This window comes from Mustela putorius, unplaced genomic scaffold, assembly GCF_011764305.1.
Source record: "Mustela putorius furo isolate JIRA1106 unplaced genomic scaffold, ASM1176430v1.1 tig00537350_pilon_pilon_pilon, whole genome shotgun sequence".
Lineage (NCBI taxonomy): Eukaryota > Metazoa > Chordata > Mammalia > Carnivora > Mustelidae > Mustela > Mustela putorius.
Genome location: NW_025422471.1, coordinates 12,797,167 through 12,818,056, shown reverse-complemented (window position 1 = coordinate 12,818,056; position 20,890 = coordinate 12,797,167). Strand labels below are relative to the sequence as shown.

At 38.3% G+C, this 20,890-nt stretch overlaps 1 protein-coding gene and 1 pseudogene across 2 annotated transcripts in view; one reads left to right on the top strand and one right to left on the bottom strand.

The window, feature by feature from the left end:
* ADGRV1 (adhesion G protein-coupled receptor V1) overlaps positions 1 to 20,890 on the top strand; it is a 546,992-nt gene that overhangs the window by 287,282 nt on the left and 238,820 nt on the right. The window lies entirely within an intron of this gene.
* LOC106006521 overlaps positions 1 to 20,890 on the bottom strand; it is a 58,911-nt pseudogene that overhangs the window by 1,071 nt on the left and 36,950 nt on the right.

Below are 20,890 nucleotides of genomic sequence, written 5' to 3'. Positions count from 1 at the left end.
CGAGATGCTCAGAGCTCGCACCCATGACAGGTGCAGGAGATGTCCTGACCAGTAACATTTTTTCTTTAAACACCAAAAATTTGAAGAAAGCTTGGAAAATGTTTATTTATCTGGTTGATGAGGAGCTGGTTATATTTTATATTATTTGTCATTTTCATAATGTTTCCAATATTCCAGAAATTAAAAAATCAATTTAGGTTTCATTATCAAGCCAGGGAATCATGTTTGGGATTCAGCAATTAAAAAGTGATAGAAATATTTTAAATATTGATTAAGAAAATTAGTATGAAATGGCTATCAGACGTATGAAAAAATGTTCATCATCACTAGCCATCAGGGAGATTCAAATTAAAACCACGTTGAGATATCACCTTACACCAGTTAGAATGGCCAAAATTAGCAAGACAGGAAACAACATGTGTTGGAGGGGATGTGGAGAAAGGGGAACCCTCTCACACTGTTGGTGGGAATGCAAGTTGGTGCAGCCTCTTTGGAGAACAGTGTGGAGATTCCTCAAGAAATTAAAAATAGAGCTTCCCTATGACCCTGCCATTGCACTCCTGGGTATTTACTCCAAAGATACAGATGTAGTGAAAAGAAGGGCCATCTGTACCCCAATGTTTATAGCAGCAATGGCCACAGTCGCCAAACTGTGGAAAGATCCAAGATGCCCTTCAACGGATGACTGGATAAGGAAGATGTGGTCCATATACACTATGGAGTATTATGCCTCCATCAGAAAGGATGAATACCCAACTTTTGTAGCAACATGGATGGGTCTGGAAGAGATTATGCTGAGTGAAATAAGTCAAGCAGAGAGAGTGAATTATCATATGGTTTCACTTATTTGTGGAGCATAACAAATAGCATGGAGGACATGGGGAGTTAGAGAGGAGAAGGGAGTTGGTGGAAATTGGAAGGGGAGGTGAACCATGAGAGACTATGGACTCTGAAAAACAACCTGAGGGGTTTGAAGTGGCGGGGGAGGTGGGTGGGGGAACCAGGTGGTGGGTATTATAGAGGGCACGGATTGCATGGAGCACTGGGTGTGGTGCAAAAATAATGAATACTGTTATGCTGAAAATAAATTAAAAAAAAAAAGAAAAAATTAGTATGTATGTGTTACTGTAAGAAAACCAATTTCTTACAATAACATTTTAATCTTAAAAGTATAAATAGTAGAATTAAACTAATGAGAACAGGTGCACTTGGGTGTCTTAGTGGGTTAAGCCTCTGCCTTCGGCCCTGGTCATGATCTCAAGCTCCACGTTGGGCTCTCTGCTCAGTGGGGAGCCTGCCTCTCCCTCTCCCTCCGCCTGCTGCTCCCTTTGCTTGTGTTCTCTCTCTCTCTGTGTCAAATAAATAAAATCTTAAAAATAAAATAAAATAATGAGAACATTCAATTTATTTTAAATAGAGAATACAGTGACACCTGTATGGTTCAACCTGTTAAGCATCTGCCTTCTGCTCAGGTCGTGATCTTACGGTCCTTGGATCGAGCCCTGCTTTTCCTTTTCCTTCTGCCCTCCTTTTGCTTGTGCTCTCTCTCTCTCTCAAATAAATAAATAAAAATCCTTAATAAAAATTTTTTTAAATATGGAAAATATATTTGGAGAGAAAATTCTCCAGCTTCCTGACAATAGAAAATGATTATGGTATGATAAAAAGTAAGATATCCTATTGAATATTGTATTTTAAATGTTTTCTGAATATGTTACCAAAATTAATTATGTCTGTAAAATTTTATTTAAATATTGTATAAAAGTACCATTTTTCTTAATCTTAGAATGATTTCTATTTTATTTTATTTTTTTAAAGATTTTATTTATTTGACAGGGAGAAACAAGCTCTCTGCTGAGCAAGGAGCCCAACGACAACCTATCCCAGGATCGTGAGATCATGACCTAAGCCAAAGGCAGATGTACAACCAGCTGAGCCACCTGGGCACCCCAGAATGATTTCTATTTTATATATCATTAAAATAGGTTAAATGTGTTGTTATTGCCAATGTAAGGAGGCAAATGACATAAACCCATCTGCTTTCATTGCTTATCTGTATCTATCTATCTATCTATCTATCTATAGATAGATATAGATCTCTCTCTATATGTACATTCAATTTGGTATGCAGTCCTGTCTTTGTAATAATTACTTAATTTAATTAATGTGGAAACTGATTTTAACATGGGCAAATGACATATATGATTACATCATCTAGATAGTTTTCTTCTCCATGTTGAAAAGTTATAGGTTCAGAGCAAAAAATTCAACTTAAATTTTACCCAATAGGGTTTAAAGGCTAAAGGGTCAATTTTCCTGGACAGTGTTGACTAGAACTCTAAATGAGTTTTTGAGGAAAGTATCAGGTAATCTTTTGTGGATTTAAAAAAATCATTAGAGCTTTGTTCAATTCCTATGCTTTGAAGTTCCTACCATTCTTTAAGACTACATGTGAATATGAAATCACCTATCCTTTGTATTTCTCAACGTTTCCCATAATAAATTTTTATTATTTAAGAAGATTTTTTGATTTGATCATACTAATACTCTGAATTAGATTTTCTAATATAGATTATAATAACTTATGAAACACTTCAGTGATCTAAGGATAGAATAATATATAATAAAACTATTGGTCTCTTAATTTTCTAGATCCCAAAATAACAAAGTCTAATAACATTCAGACTTGGCAGTTTGAAAATTAGGTAAATTGTGGATAGAGTCATCAGGTATTTAAAATAGCTGTAATAGGGTGCCTTGGTGGCTCAATTGATTAAGTGTCTAACTCTTGGTTTTGGCTCATGGGTCATGAGATTGAGCCCCATGTCGGGCTCCATACTCAGTGGGGAGTTTGCTTGAAGATTCTCTCCTTCTGTCTTCCCCCATCTTAAAAAAATAAATAAATCTTTACAAAAATCTTAAAAATTAAAAAAGTAAAAATAGCTATATTGAAACATTTTTGAAAAACAAATTATGCACATTTAAAGTGTACAATTTGTTAAGTTTTGAGATATATATATCTATATACACACACACATACCTATAACATCATCAATACAGTTAAGATTGTGACATACCCATTACCCCCAAAATTTCCTCTGACCTCTCGGTAATCCTTCACCCTACTCCCTCATTTCTAGCCAACCACTGATCTACTTTCTGTCACAAAAAATGAGTTTGTGTTTTCTAGACTTTTACATACATATTTTTGCATATTAACACTGTTCATTAATACTGCACAGGTAAGGGGCACCTGGGTGGCTCAACTGGTTAAGTGTCTGCCTTCAGCTCAGGTGAGAAATCCAGGAGTAGCTTTGTTGGATAACTTTGGTCCAGCCTGTTTCACGATGTTGCGGTCACACTGTTGGTGAGGGCTGCGGTTATCAGAATGCTTTACTTCACTAGAAGTTTTCTTCCAAAGATAGCTTACTCATCTGCCCGTTGGCTGAAGGCCAAATTCCTCAGTGGCTTACTCCTGCTGTTAGAAGGCATCAGACCTCGTATTTTGGCCTTTTTATAGGATTGTTCAACATAGTGTTGGGCTTCCTACAGAGAGCATGTTACAAGAAAGAGAATGAGCATGACCAAAATGAAAGCTGAATTATGTTGGAAGTCAAATACCATCTCTTCTCCCATATGCTGTTGGTCACTCAGAACAACCTTGGTTCACTATGGGGGAGGGCTACACACCTGATTCACTGTAGGAGCTGGATGTCATTGAGGCCTTCTCAAAGACTAGCTATCACAATATATTTAGGCTATAAAATCAAACTGTTTGGGACGCCTGGGCGGCTCAGTCGATTAAGCGGCTGCCTTTGGCTCAGGTCATGATCCCAGGGTCCTGGGATTGAGCCCCACATCGGGCTCCCTGCTCATCAGGGAGCCTGCTTCTCCTTCTCCTTCTGCCTGGTGCTCTGCCTACTTGTGCTCTCTCTCCATCTCTCTAATAAATAAATAAAATCTTTTAAAAAATAAAATTAAAAAATCACATCAAACTGTCCAATAAGTTTTAAGATTCATGTAATCAGCCCATAAACCCACATTAGCCATATCTGTTTGCCTATAATTTATGGGATGATTACGTAACAGTCTTACAATTTACTGAATAATTTTAAAAGCACATATTTACTCAATACTTTATTAACAGCATTTGGAGGTAACAATACTACATTTCCTTTAAATGTCCTCTGTGTTGGGGTGCCTGGCTGGCTTAGTCAGTAGAGCATGCCACTCTTGATCTTGGGGTGGTGGGTTCAAGCTCCGCATTAGGGGTTAAGATTACTTAAAAAGAAAATCTTTAATAAATAAATAAATACTCTTTATATTTTAAGAACTTTTTGTTAAATCTGGTAGATTTCATCCTTCTGTGGTTTTTTTTAGTATATATTTAAGTATTTATGAGAATTTCAGAACAGAAGAGAACCATCTCTATTAGTAAAACCTTCAGCATGCTAGAAAAGAATCTAAATCTATTTTTTTTTAAGATTTTATTTATTTATTTGACAGAGAGAGATCACAAGGAGGCAGAGAAGCAGGCAGAGAGAGAGGGGGAAGCAGGTTCCCTGCTGAGCAGAGAGCCCAATGTGGGGCTCAATTCCAGGACCCTGAGACCACAACCCGAGCCAAAGGCAGAGGCTTAACCTACTGAGCCCCCAGGTGCCCTAAGAATCTGAATCTATTATATATAGTTTTGTTCTTAAGAATTAGGGTTCCTGGGTGGCTCATTTGGTTAAGTGACTGCCTTCAGCTCAGGTCATGATCCTGGAGTCCCGGGATTAAGTCCCGCATCAGGCTCCCTGCTCCACAGGGAGTCTGCTTCTCTCTCTGACCTTCTCCCCCTCATGTTCTCTCTTACTCTCTCTCTCTCAAATAAATAAATAAAGTCTTTAAAAAAAAAAGAATTAATAATGAGGGGCTCCGGGGTAGCTCAGTTGCTTAAGCATCTGACGCTTGATTTCAACTCAGGTCATGATCTCAGGGATCAAGCCCCAGTTGGGCTTTGAACTGCGCATGGATCCTGCTTAAGATTCTCTCTCTCCCTCTGCTCTCCCTCTCTTTCCCTCGGCCTCCCGCTCTGCTCGTGTGTATGCACATGCTCTCTAAAAAAAAGAAAATAGAAAGAATAAGCATTAAATTAAGACAGATTCACTAATTCAAATTTATTTTTCACAGATTCTACTGTAGCAAAAAGTTGTTCATATGAAGATTATGATTTTATTATTCACACTTTTCAATGGATTTCCAATATTTTAGGTGTAGATACATTTTAAAAATTCTTCAACTGGTGTTGCTTTGAAACTGGTATGGGAAGGCATAAAGAGGAGGAGTTGAGTTTAAAAATAAATCCCACTTAGAAATTCGGCATACTTTTAAAAGATCATGTAAAGCTAAATTATAGCTTATACTTAAACTCTAATAAAGACTCAAAATATTAATAGATGTTCTCCTATATTACCACTAATAGCGTATGTGACTCAAAATAAGCCCCTAGTGCAAACAATGAGAACTAAATTGAGCACAGCATCAGAAATCTGGCAGTAAAATCACTTGGCCCCACCCTGTAGCACATGCTGTTCCCAAGGAAGAAGCAGTATGTTCTTAGGCTTAAGGTTTGGCAAAGGTTCTCATCATTCTCAGACCTCCTTCAGACTCCCAGATCTGTATTCAGTTTCCTTTCATACCCCTGCCTGCCTCATCTGCTCTTGCTGATGACTTTATAAAACGTCAGGAATACCTGCACAATTTGATGTAATTTTAACTGCACCCCAAAACGCAAATTTAAAGTGAGCAGGTGAAGTAGCTTGCCTTTGCTTAGTGAATTGAAGACTTACCGAGGGTAGTGGGGGGCATGTATATTGGCTGGCTGACAAAACCGAGTAGGCTAATAAGCTCAGACTGTTCCGTTTCCAAGATAGCTCTTTATTTCCCCAATATTCCATGACTTTGTAAAGAGTACACCAGTCACTGACACTGTAAGACACTTTGGCTTCTCAGACCCCATTAGGCTCCCTGAGTTAGCTGGCATAGCACATAGGCGTGGGCACAGCACATGACAGTGCGCAGGGCACCAGGTATCTATTCCCAAGAATGAATGTGGAAACTAATTTATTATTTACCTTGCATTTCTTCAAGATACATTTTAATTAAATTAGGAATGTCAGTGTTAAGAAGCAAAGTCTTGTTTCCTACCTTTGCTCCTTAAATCAGAATGCTTTCCTTAGATTAATTTTAAGCATTCATTACATTAACCAGTATTTATGGAGTTTCTAATAAAGGTCAAGCAACCATGTTCACAGTGGTGAACAAAACAAGGGCAAGGTTTCTACTCTGGGCATAAATACCTTAGCATTTGAGACTGACATAAGGGGGTCAATAAGCACACTTGAGGTAGTGGTGAGTGTTATGGTCAAAATCAGTTGGAGGGATAGGCCATCAGAGAGGGCATCACTGTGGAGATGACATGTGAACTGAAAGGAAAGGCAAAAATTGGGGCAGGCACTTTCGGGGCAGAGAAAATAACAAGTGCAAAGGAAGGCCCAGAGGCTAGAAAAAGCTTGACCTGCTTGAGCATCAGATGGATAGCCATCACTTAGTGCACAAGACAGGAAGTCTTAGAAAACAGGGTCAAGAGGTGGGCAAGGCCTTGGCTTAGCATAGTATGTCTTTAAAATTTAAAATTTATTTTCTTTTTTTTCTCAGTTTACTAAAATACATAGACCATCTGCCTCTTTGTAGCAGAGTAAATTTCAAGTTAAAGGACTCACTGATGATAATGTCATTATTTTGGTTACTTAATTTGCTGATGACGTCTCAAGTTTGGAAGATGTAATAATATAAGTCACATGGAGCTTACAGCCAAGATCGTGTAAGACATTTGTAAGCAAGCAGTCAGGGGTAGCATAGAAAGAGGAAGGATAGTATCCACACTTTGCCTTAATTGAATACTGCATTTATGTATTAATTCTGTGCAAATAGTTCAATTGGAAGTCGTTTTGTCTATAGATTTGTGCCCTTCTCTAGAATGAGGTGTGCCAGTAGGGTGCAGATAAGTCCTTGAACCCCAGCTTCCAAAGTGGTTAACTACCAGCTAGTCAAACTAAGAGGATTTACTACAGCTGAAAATGTACGTTGTTGGCCTGTATAACTTTTTTAAAAAAATACTTTATTTATTTTTGAGAGAGTGAGAGAGTGCACATGTCCAAGAGTGGGTGGAGGGACAGAGGGAGAGTGAGAAGCAGGCTCCCCGCTATCCCAGGACCCCCGGGATCATGACCTGAGCCAAGGGCAGACACTTCACCAACTGAGTCTCCAGGCACCCCGAGGACTGTATACTTTTTAAAGTATATTCAATTTTAAAGTATGTACAAGAAATACATTTTGTCATAAATTAGTTTAAATGTAGTAGATTTGACATTTCTTTCTAAGAATTTCAAAGTCTGAGGAAAGAAATTTCTTTCCTTATGTATCTTGGACTTATAAGTTTCACCCAGAGTGATCAAATTTAAAAACAAATAAATCTGATGTTACAGTGAATTACTTTCTACTCAGTGTCTAAGCACCGGGGCTCATTCTTCAGAATTGAGACAAGTGACAACCACTCAGTGTATTTGGTCCTTGACTGCTATGTTTTTGTCTTTGTGGTTTCAATATATATGTATTAGAAGTGAAACTAACATAGTAAAATAAATATCCCAAGTGAGTGAAAAAATAATCCCTATGATTTCTCAAGGGAAAAAAACTCAAATATAAACCTTGTCATAAACTTCGGGCTGCACCAGCACAAAGCAGCGTTAACATACACAAGGAGGAGACTGCCAGGGCTAGATGTAGTGACCTTTATGGTACCGTCTTTTTTGCCATGCTGACCAACACAGGGTATAGACTAGGAAGGCCCAAGAAGCACAGACCCAAACCTAAAAAGTTTGGGCAGATTATGAAATTTGAGTCTTGGCTTTACAGAATGGTTTCTTTTATATGTATTTCCTTCCAGAATAGCTACTTCTCGTTAAGACTCCCTCCTGTTTTGTTGTTTGTTCATCTGTTTTAAAGAGGAAAATATCTTACTTTAGAGATAGAATATTGAATCCAAAATGTCCCTGAACCAGCACAAAGTTTAGCACATTTAATATATATTTTGTATAAATATGAACATTTATAATATACATTTAAATTTAATTTTGTAAATTAATTTTGTTCAGACAAATGAAAATTAACCTATGGAAGAAAAGACAGCATATAAATATAATTCACTGTCAATGCTGATACGAAATTCAGGAGGTCTGGATTTTATGCCCTTACTTGTTATTTGTTCATTTTGTGCCTATCTCATCAGCTTAGAAATTTAAGTAATAGACTGGTCAGTGTTTAGAGTAATAAAGTATGGATGTTCATATGTGTGTGTATAATTCATCATACTTTAGAATTAAATTCATTATATGAGGTGTCCATGGAGTACCGCAGGCTTAACACGGTGCCTCACAAAACATCAGGACTCAATATATTATTAACTCTCCTTAACAACCAGGTTTTCCATTTCTCATCCCCACCCCCCAAGGGTACTTGGACGTTTTGCATTCTCTTATCTTAACATGATATCAGGACTGAATTACCTCCAAAGTAACTTTTTACCTATGTGCAGTTAGCAATCAGGAAAAGAAAAAGAAGAGGGGGTGGGTGAGGAGAGAAATACATTTCTTTCCCTTTTTTAGGGGATCCCGGATGACAAGAACTTATATGCCTCTCCATTTACTGGCTTTATTCATCTGACAGCACAGATATTCCTTCTTTGAAGGCTATTATTTTGTTTCTGAGACTTTCTTTGGGTGGTTTGCTGAGTGAGAGGGTAAGAAACTTTTTTCCATCTTGCCTTGCCTTTGGGGAGCTAGTGTGCTCATGTAGCTTAACACCAGAGGGGAGGGAAGCACATCTTTCGGGACTTACTATGATGTACTAAAGCCCATCACAGTAGTGATGGGTGAGGTCAGAAAGTGGCACACCTCGTCCACCCAGCCCCGGTGATCTGACTTTCATGTGAATTTCAAGTTGATTTGCATCTGTTGTGTATGATGATTTGAAGCTGAAGATCCTTTGCAGACAAAGAGAATGGATAGCACATTCTGTCTAGAATTAGAACTGAAGAGTCTCCAGTGACGTTAACCACTATGCTTGGACCAACAAGTGGAGGATCTCGGCAATTCACCTTTCTTGGGTCCTCAGTGGGCATTTCATTGCCTTATGTGCTTAACGTATTTTAATTTACCTCCAACTTTGCAAGTTGGTCATAGGAAATTTTTTTCAAAACCTGATAAACAGGCATGTTCCACAGTTTAATTCCCTTAGTCAGGGTTGAGTCATTACTGTTTTCTCACCTTCACACCAGATGTCATCATAGAGGTTTGGGATTTGCTGAAACACTTTCCTCAGAATAAAAAGTTTCACAACTTCATATAGGTTAGGTTTTTCATTGTGTCTGATTTTTAGCATGCTTGAATAAGTTTCAATGCTGGTAACCGGTTGAAAGCAACTGAACCAAAGGAACTAGGAATGGTATCACAGATTCTTGGAAATCAGTTATGGTTAAAGATTAGAGCGGACTCTGCTGCTGCCTGTCTTTTTTGTGTAAACATAAAGTTCAAGGGTCACACATGACACAGGAAAAAAAAAAAAGTAACTCCTGCAAAAAGTTTTTTAACTCTTTCTTTAAATAGTTTCCTGATTGTACCCTGTTTGCAAAGTGAATGAAACAGTTCAACTTCCTGGCTGCTGGGCTTTAACAGATAGCAAACTTACTGTCAGATGAATCACAATATTTTTCACCTGCAGTTGAAGATAACGCTGCTCTGTCCCAGGTCAGTCCCCAGACCTCTGAGATGCTGTTTCTGGCCTTGAATCTACTTAGGGTACAGATCGCTCTCATACCTAGCTGAGGTTATATTCTCTACTCTATCTGGCCCTCAGTAGGTAAACATCCCCTATGAGGCCAAAAGCAACAAAGCTGAGAAAACTTGGCTGAATCTGGAAACCTGTTATTAGTTCGCCACTTCCCACACCAAGAGTACGTTCTTGCTTATTTCCCAGGGTCTGACTTTGGACCCTGTTCTCTGTTGGCTGTGACCTCAGCACCTCTCTAATATAAGAATTTACACTTTCCTCTCTCTGCCTCATTTCATGCTCTTTTTTTGCACCCTACTACTAAATCTTCAGTCTACGGACATTTTTGGTGTTTCTCCCTAATTTGAATGGACTTTTAGTTTTCTCCAGGCATGGTGTGCCCACCTCCTGAGTCTTCCAGACTTTGACTCACCATTCCTTCCACTCCCCCTGCTACCTCCCCAATCTTATCTACCTCACTCAACAACCTTGTCTCAAGAGTGAGCTTCATGCATCTTAGCCTATTGGAGTTTTGGCCAGCTAACCTTCCGCATCATCTAATGGACCTCACCAACCTGTCTCTCTGCCTGGGGTGATGCCGTCAGGTCTTTAAAAGAGTATGGTTGGGGCTCCTGCGTGGCTTGGTCAATTAAGTAGGTCAGGTCTTGATCTCAGCTCAGATTTTGACCTCAGGATCATGAGTTTGAGCCCCATGTTGGGCTCCATGCTGGGTGTGGAGCCTACTTTAAAAAAAAAAAAAAAAAGAGAAGAAGAAGAAGAAGAAGAAAAGAATATGGCTTTGTGCTGATTGGTCCCTCTGGCTTCCCTTTGATTGATTTTTCCCACCACAAATTTCATATTGGATAGAAAAATGTAAGAAAAACACATATACTTCTTTTATTTACTATTTGAGTCAAGTTGTATCACCTAGGCCCTGTTTTAGATGTCACTCCACTAATCTTGTTCAGTCTATTAATATGGGGATAGAGACTTAATAATAAATTAAGTTTAATTTTACTAGCAGAAAGTAATACTTTAGGCATATCTGCTCCTAAATAGGGATGTGTCCATTTAGATGAGGATTTAAGGGTTCTCTAACAGGCTTTGCTTGGATGCCCAGACTCCTGCATGCAGACGACTGCCATTCTTTTCTTTGATCTAAAACCATGCTTCTCAGACATTAATGTGAATATGGGTTTGTATATAAAACAGACAGACAAATATATACCTTGAACTTTATGGGCAGAATCACTTTTGAAAATCCCTTTTGTCTGGCCCTTCAACCGAAATTTTTTTTAATACAAATCATTTGCCAATATTTAAAAATCAGGAAATCTCAGCAGAAATCTAGAAATTTTGTTCAAAAATTTTTAAATCTGACAGCACTATGAGCCAGTTCCAAGGAACAGCTGCCTCTGGACACGAGTATGTGCTTGTTGGTTTGACACGAGTATGTGCCTGTCCCGCAGGCCTCACTCACTTTATTCGCTGTTGGGCCTTATAGGTATTTGCATTTGTGATCCTTGTCTTAAAAGGAGAAGAATGGTTGGTGCCAAAGACAATAAAGCGTAGATTTTCACATAGCAGCGTTTTCTTTTGGAAAGTTAAAACGTACAAAAAAATTATAAAAAATAAAGCAATAGTCTTGTATTACTCACCACCCAGAATAAGTCACTGTTGAGTTTTGGGAAGTTTGCTTTCAGGGATTTCCTGCTGTAGAATTTTATTAAGATACGAAGGAGTTAATTTCTTCCTCAGCAAGCTTCCCTCTGTTCTTAATGATTTTGTTACCTTTTTCCTCGGGAGATGTAATTATTTCAGGTTTGCAGAGTCGAGTCATTTTGTGACTAAGGCATTCGGCTTTTTCCAAATCAGGGACTTTATTGGTTCTTGGTTAAGGATTCTTTTTGACCACTAGGCCCAAGTAGAAAACATGGTTGTCAGTTGATTTCCTAATAGTTTAAATAGGACAAAGGCTCAGTTGTGAGTACTTTTAAAAGGTTAATTTGTGAGTATTCTTAAATGGGGAACATTTCAAGGCAGTTAGATTCATCTTAGTTCTGACCTTACCTGTTTAGGAATGTCTATTTTTTCAGATCAGTGAACAGAGTCAAGTATTCATCTAGACCAAAGTTGAGAAATCCAGCCACCTTTCTCATGTGGTGTGATATCTCTAGCCACACCTCCACTGCCTTCAAACCTTTGTACCAGAGAGCTCTCCCCTTGGGAATGAGTGTGAGAACCCATTTGACTTTTGCTCAGACTACTTACATAATGATCAACTTCTGAAATGCGGTTACCATGCTCAGAGGTTTAGGATGCAAATAATTTTCTTAACTAGGATTTAGACTCTTTTGCTTTTTCCCAAGAGGTAATTTAGTATGAATTATTAAATTCATATGTACTATGGCTGTGATGTACAAATAAATGTATAATAAGGATATAAAATATATTTTCTGATGAGATAAAGTATAGAGCTCAACACTTTGGTATTTAATTAGTGTTTAGTTGAAGTATCTTCCTTATTAAAAATATGCATTATCCTAGCAATGTCATGGGTTAGATACAGTTTGGTGGTCTACTCAGGAAGCCTCACCATGTCATAGCATGGGTTCAGTGGGAAAATACACTCTGTGATACACATATTGGAAAAGGATGCAAAGATGCTTGGAATGTGACTTTGTTACTCAACCACAACCCCAAGCGTGGTGTACGTGACGGCCATTTGTGCCAGTAGATTCCTGCAGACTCTGGTGTTCTTGTTGTTCACACCTTGTACCTCAGGCTAGAGCCCTCTTTTCCTCCACTTTTCCCAGCTCCAGGTGGTGTATTTGGCACGTTTTGGCACATGCAACCCATCTCTTTCCCTCTCTCTCTCTCTCTCTTTTTCCCCCATTTCTCTTCTGTTTCATTCCCTTGAGTAACATATTGGTCAACAATACGGTATTTCTGAATGAATACACTCTGATTCATTACAGCAACAGGCCATTTCTGTTTGTCTCTCTGTAGCACATGTTTATTGTTCTTATCTTAAAGATCAATTTGACTCCTTTGTTTGTCTATAATCAGGTAAATCACTGTCGTTCTTCCCAAATATACATTTCTGTTATTCAAATCTGAAAGTAAATTCCCCTAAGAGAGGACACAAGATTAAACACAATCTGTATACCGCCCAATTTCAGTGTCCTATGAACTAGCTGGTAACTGAGGTTTTGCTTTGAAAACCAGCAGGAAGTTCCAGTTCAGCTAGACTGGGGAACGGGGGGTGGGGGTGGGGGGATGGAGGGTGAAGTAGCGGCCAGATAATGTAATGTCCACTTGTCCATGATAAACAGTTTTTGTTTCATTATAAATGTGATAAGAAGTCATTATAAAGTTTTGGCTGCTGGGTGGAAGGTGGGCTGTGGTGAATAGTGGATGGTGGGGAACAGTGAAAACAAAGAGAACAGTGAAAATGCCTTTGCAAGGGTCCGGGGAAGAATACTGATGGCTTAAACTAGCAGATTAGTAGTGTGGGAAGAGGTTTCAGGTTTGCACTGATCTTGAAGATAAAGCCAGTAGGATTTGCTACTGGATTGGATGTTGCCTGTGAGAGATAAAGAGGAGTCCAAAAAGACCTCTGGTTTGAGTCCCTCAGTTCTTATTGATTCCTTCCCTTCGACACACCTGTTATCCAAGTCCTTTCTTCCTTTCAGAAATCAGTTTTGAGCCTGACTCCATTCTTCGGTGGCTTCTTCTCTCTTTTCCCGCCACCCATCTCTGGAAACTTACAGATTCTACCTGCTTCGTGAACTTTCTAACAGATTTTGAAATCCTTGATCTTTCATCAAACTCTTCGGATTGACCAAAGACCACACTCTTTCCACATAGTTTATTCAGTTGGGAGGAAGTGTTTCCATAGCTGTTCTGTCCTCAAACCAGGTACATACGTTGCCTCCTGGCTATAGTGCTCTTTTAACTGAGAAGTTCTAATGCCTCGTTTTCTATTTATATATTTGCCCTGTGTGTTTAATTCCATGTTTCAATATATGTGCATCCATGTAAGTGCCTGTCTTAGATTTTTAAAATTTAAAGGGATACAATTCAGTTCTAAATAAGTTTTTTTTAAGTGATGAGAACATTTCATTTCCAATGTAGTGGCTGGTGGCTTGTTTGGTAAGAATTTTAATCACACTTTGACTAGTAATCGGACTCTTTCCTCCTTGCATTTTAAAATGATGACGTTCCTGGATTTTTCTGAGGACAGCACTCTGCTTTCAGTTTTCCAGGACTGTCCTTTGAAAACTCGGGAAACCACACTGACTTTACCAAACTCTCCATTATGCCAACATCATACCTTTGCCGTTCTACCATGTGGGACATCTATTTTCCAATATTGGAAAGTTTCTAACTTTTGTGTTAGAAATTCTTTGGGAAGGGATGGGAAAATACTTTATTTTAGGGGAAAAGTGACACCGTATTTACTGGTAATAAATCTAGAATTTTCATTGAGCTGACTTTAATAATATGTTTTTATGAACCATGTTTAGCAAAGGGAATTAATTTCCTTTGAGTATCACCATGGACTTTTAGAAACCAAGAATGATTTATTTGCTTTGTGTCTAAGATTAACCAAGTTAAGAATGGAAAAATCCTATTAGATCATAAGAGACTGTTCCCTTCCCCACTGCAGGATTATGTGCTACAGTATATTTCCTAATCTTTGTTCTTTTTAATAACATTCTTCCTGTATCCATTTGAAAGTCATTACCCCCAAAATATTTCCGTGAAATTATATCGTGCATGATTTCAGATAAAGATAAATTTATAATGTTTGTTTTACAATACACACCAAAGTTTAGTTTTTTAAAATATTGAGCAATATTCATCTCTATCTAATGAGACAATCATACTAGCTCTCTACAACTTTAAATAATCACAGTATTTTCTTGTACTTGAGTAACTTGTACTATAATTTTGGAATAGTGCTATTTTGTTTGGAACACAGTGTGGACTATGTGTCACTTGTCAGATATACTTTACAAAGAAATTAGAATGTGCCCTAAACTGAGAGGGAAGCAGATCAGGATTTGTTTTCTTTTTTTGACTTTCTGTTTTTAATATAAAAATGGTGGAAATGATAGACGAATGATGCGTTGGGACATGGATAACTCGTTAAAGTGGTAGTTCATATTCATAGAGAGCATAGAGATACACATGCCGAGCTGCCAGACCTCAGCAAGTGACTATTGTGGGTGGTCCCTGATTCCCACATGGTGTCCAGCCAGGACTTCAGTTGTTCAAAGTTAAGTGAGACCCATTTAGAAACTATAACTAGGAAACAGTGTAAATTCAGTTAATCAGCAAATTAGTTATGAGGTGTGTCATTATGTAATATATTAAATGGGGCTACTGTGGACTTTTCTTTTTTTTTTTTAAAGACTTTATTTATTCATTTGGCAGGCAGAGATCACAAGTAGGCAGAGAGGCAGGCAGAGAGAGAGAGAGAGAGAGAGGAGGAAGCAGGCTCCCTGCTGAGCAGAGAGCCTGATGTGGGACTCAATCCCAGGACCCTGGGATCATGACCTGAGCCAAAGGCAGAGGCTTTAACCCACTGAGCCACCCAGGCGCCCCTGGACATTTCTCTTTTAACATAATGGTCTGTGGGTTTGGAATTATTCTCAAAGATGGTTTGAAAAATCAGCTGGCTTAAAAAAAAAATACTAGCTAAGTGAGAAACAAAAGAATAAGCCTAAATGTTATGTATCACTTAAGTCGGATTTGCATATTATCTTCGTGTCTGCAATTAGATAATCATCTAAATGAATAAATAACACTTTTTTTCCACCAAACCAGATAAAATCTGCCAAATTACTGCTGAAAAATTGGCCATAGCTCCTCAGTCCCTCCAAGATGAAGTCTAAACTCCTTACCACAGTATATGCTTCAGCACAAAGCTGTGCTCAGTACTCTCTTCTGTCCCTTCTCTTTCCCGAATCTCCCTCCTGCCCCTCCTCCATATCCCAGTTGTCTCATGTCTTTACTGCTGTGGATGCTGCTACCACCGGGAACTTCTTCTCTTTCTTTGCTTGGTAAATTCCTATTCATCCTCCATGCCCAACACCAAATGACTGAGCAGTTTTTCTGGGGTCGACCGGGTGGCCCTGAAATATTTTATATCCTGTGGGTTTTTCTAAGGCTGAGATGATGTGTTTTCATTTCTGTATCCCTCTCTTCATCTAGTTCCTGCCCCACTCTCTGCTATATATTTGGTGGCAGGGATATTGAAGGCATTTATGGAGTTTGTCAGTGAATTAATGAATGAATGCTACAGTAATCCATCCATGGGTAGATACTAATCAACTCTTTAATGACTAGTATCCAGTGTTTTCTATTCTGGTTCTTCATAGTTCACACAACTGAATAAATCTAGACCTAACATATGTTGGTACAGAAACCATTTTTTAAATTTGCTTACCTTTACTTTGAATTCAGTGACGGAATTTTATCATCATTATCTTAGGTAAGCTACCTGATTTCACATAATTGTATACTAAATACTGTGTGCATTTACACTGCTGTGCATTTGTTTGGGTAAAGAGTGATATCATAGTATTCTGGGAATTCTCAGAAAAATTTAGAACTATCCTACTAAAAATCAAAGTATAACATGAATCCATAGCTCTTTTATTTGGAATCTCTTTGGGGAAGCTGAAGAACGAAATGAGAAAAAGGATGCAGAGCTGTACACAGTTGCATTAAAATGCTCAGAGGATAAAGTAATTGCTACAGAAATTCAGAGTGATGTGTTGAGATGGATAAAGAAGGATTAAGGAAGGAGGTAATGTAGGGGTGTGATGAGGGTAAATGGGGGGCAGGATGCTGCAGGAAGTTGGGGGCATCATAACAAAGGTACAAGCTGTGGAGAATATTTCCTTGATCCCCCTTTCTTACTTTGCCTTTTCTCTAGGCACTCCAGTTTGCCTGCTGCTATGCGTAAGATCACACTAGCCAAGTTCTGGGAAGGGATCCAGTAGGAAGCATGCAAGAAACTTCCTGGCCATAACAGAAAATTGCTTCAATATTAGATTGCTTTGTTGCTTGGGCCTCACATCTGTTTCCTTGTCCTTTCGCCAACCTCTGTGCTGGTTAAAGTAGATCTCCTGATTCCTGCCTTCTTGACCTTGTTACCATTCCAGAAGCCTTGCCATTGTGCCTTGGGGTTCTCATCTATCTGCTTGTTTGGTTTCCTTTCTTTTTTTTACTTTTGGTCTCTGAGCTCCTATGATCTCTATGTTCTGATTTCTGCCCAGCTGAGGTTCCTGACTTGCTATTCTCACTCAGATCCTTTGCTTGTTAGTGTTGCCGGCTTACTGTCTGTTTAGTTTCTGACTTCTAGTTTTGACTATAGTTGGCTTACTCTCTGTTTGCATAGACTGCATTTCCAACCAGAAAATATTGTAGTCTCGGTTTCCTGCCCTGCATCTTGTTCTATCATAACAATCAACTCACTTGTCATGAGTGATTCATTTATGGGAATACTGAAAAAAAAAATAGGATAAATCTGGGAAGAGATTTCCTAGATAGGTTGAAGTTTTTTATTCCACACTTTATGTTAGTGGCTTTTGAAATGGGGGGTTTGCATTTCTTTTTTTTTTTTTTTAAAGATTTTATTTATTTATTTGACAGAGAGATCACAAGTCGGCAGAGAGTCAGGCAGAGAGAGAGAGAGAAGCAGGCTCCGCTGAGCAAAGAGCCGGATGCGGGGCTCGATCCCAGGACACTGAGATCATGACCTGAGCCGAAGGCAGCGGCTTAATCCACTGAGCCACCCAGGCGCCCCGGGGGTTTGCATTTCAAAATACACAGGTTGATCCACTGGGGCATGAAAAGAAATTATTATAATGACTGGTTTTTATTTTAAATTTTAAAAAGATCAGGTATTTAAAATACCAAAGAAATGAAAATACAAATATTTAAAATAAAACTAAGTAAATGATACAAATATTTAAATTACAGGTTTACCCAAGTTACTCTGTATGCCAGATGCTCACATATCAAGTGTAGCAACAAGTTTCTCAGAGGAGGTGTCTGAACTCCACATCTTGTAAGAGTTGGGAGTGGGGACCTTCCCTGTTTATTCACTTTGATCGTATTTGAGAAATTGCATTTTTGTGTGCCTGGATTTACAGATTGTGTTTTAAGCTTTAGCCAGAATAGCGCTCAAAAAATAATCAAGTGCCTTAAAAAAGATTCTGGCCAAGAGCCTACAGACTGTGAAGGTACTGCTCATGATAAAACCACACGTACAAATCTTACGCATCTGAGAGCTAGGAACCCAAGGCCTATACTCCTAATACAGACTCTTTTTTAACTACATGAAGAGCAAAATTCAGTGGTATTTTGATAAGTTATTTCCATCAACTTGATCAGAATTCCATCAATTTGATCAGAATTTCCATCCACAAATATTTCCAAAAAAACTGTTTGAAAGGCAGATACCTACAAATATCTTTGATGAAGAACGTCACCCAATGTGATACTTCTACTTTGAGATAATAAGCACAATGAGCATGGTATTACAATTTAAAAGTAGTGTTTATTTCACTTCTTTGCTTAACCTTTAAAATAACCACTTTTGCGTATGTTTAGTTACATATATTTAATTCTGGGACTAGATGTGTACATTTTATACATAAATAATATTCATATTTGGAGTACATGATCAAAAATTTTTTGGTGATTGGAGTTGTTCAGTGCTCATTAATTGAAAATGTTTGGAGACTACAGGTACTCCCAGTGCAGGCTGGTTTCAGTCTGGGAGTGACTAGGTGAAGTTAGACTTTCTGAAGTTAATTCTAAAGAGGTTGAATATGGGATACTAAATTATTATTATTTAATTTACTATTAACCTAATCTATTAAATCATTAGGTTCTCATTTGAAATCATAACCCAAAAGAAATTTTTAGGAAAGAATTCACTTCTATTGGGAAATTAAGTTGTACCATTTCCCTGAATACTCAGCATAGGTATATATAAACTAATTAATTTTTTTAAAGATTTTATTTTTTTATCAGAGAGAGAGAGAGCGCGTGCACAAGCAGAGAGAACAGCAGGCAATGGGAGAAGCAGGCTCCCCACCGAGCTAGGAGCCCGATGTGGGGTTTGGGATCATGACCTGAGCCGAAGGCAGATGCTTCACTCTGACTGAGCCACCCGGTGCCGCTAAACTAATCAATTTTTGAGGAAGAGGAGATGTTTATGTACACACACACACACACACACACACATAATTGAATTTTACTCTAAATGTAGTTAAGAAAAAGTTTATATTCAGAGTATAAGTATCACCTTTGACATGTGATTGCATCAGGAGGGGTACTTTCAGTCTGCAAGTTCTTGGCAAGAATCTTTTTAAAGATCTATGTATACGTGTTTTCCTTGCTATCTGAAAATTTACCTTATGTCACTTCGCTTTTCCAAAAAACCTACATTAGTAGCTGTTTGCACTAGCTGAAAGAAATCTAAAGAGGATTTTGCTTTTACAAAATGGTAACTGCCTCTTTGCTTTATACCAATTTGCTTATGAAAGGTTTAATAGAAATCCTCTGCTTTCAGATAGCAGGTGAAGCTTGTATAGGGGTGTGTGTGTGTGTGTGTGTGTGTGTGTGTACACAGAGACACACACACATATACTTTTCATGGTTTTTATATTTAATAGCGAGAAACCAACTTTTGACCAAAAATCTAATTTTTATGGGAATATATTTGTATTTATGGGAATATAGATATAGATATATATCAAGAGAGAGGGAGAAAGTAGGGGACAGGCAGAGGGAAAGAGAATCCCAAGCAGGCTCCATGCCCAGCACAGAGCCCAACGCAGAGCTCCACTCACAACCCTGAGATCTTGATCTGAGCCAGAATCAAGAGTTTGATTAACCAATGCTTAACCGACTGAGCCACCCAAGCACCCTGGGAATATATCTTTTGATACCAAAGTGATGGCAAGTTCTCGTGTCAATGTTCCTTTCTATTCCTATAATAATTCTCATCAGGTATTTGAACTTAGCAACTCGTAAGAAATAGGATGACATTAACACAGTATGAGAGGGTCCTTGTTTTAACTAAGTACTAATCATATCTTTTTTTGAAGTTTTTATTTAAATTCCAGTTAGTTAATATACAGTGTAATATTCATTTCGGGTGTACAATATAGTGATTCAACGCTTCCATATAATACCCAGTGCTTATCACAAGTGCGTGCCTTAATTCCCATCACTTTTTTTCACCCATCGTCCTACCCACCTCCCCTCTGGTAACCATCAGTTCATTTTCTGTCATTAAGAGTCTGTTTCTTGGGACACCTAGGTGGCTCAGTCGGTTAAGTGTCCAGTTCTTGATCTCAGTTTTGGTCCTGATCTCAGGGTCAAGAGTTCAAGCCCCATGTTGGGCTCTATCCTGGGGGTGGAGCTTACTTAAAAAAAAAAAAAAAGAGTCTTTTCTTGGTTTGTCTTTATTCCTCTTCCTCATTTTTGAACTTTTTTTTAAATAGATGAATTGGTCCTTTATTAATTTGACTTTATGCTTTTTCTTATTTACTGTGTATATATGATGCTACATTCAGTGCATGTTTTTCATTATATGATCTATTGCCTTTATTATTGTTTCTTTGGGCATTGAGGGAGATTTCTGTCTTTATTCTAGTGATTATTTTTGTACTGTTACCTTTAAAATTTTTTTTATTTAAATTCAATTTTGTTAACATATAGTGTATTAATGATCTCAGGGGTAGAATTTAGTAGTTCATCTGTTGTATATAAGAGCCAGTATTTGGGGTGCCTGGGTGGTTCAGTGGGTTAAGACACTGCTTTCAGCTCAGGCCACGGTCTCAGGGTCTTGGGATCGAGACCCACATTGGGTTCTCTGCTCAGCAGGGAGCCTGTTTCCCCCCCTCTCTCTGCCTGCCTCTCTGTCTACTTGTGATCTCTCTCTCTCTCTCCATCAAATAAATATATAAATAAATAAGACCCCATATTC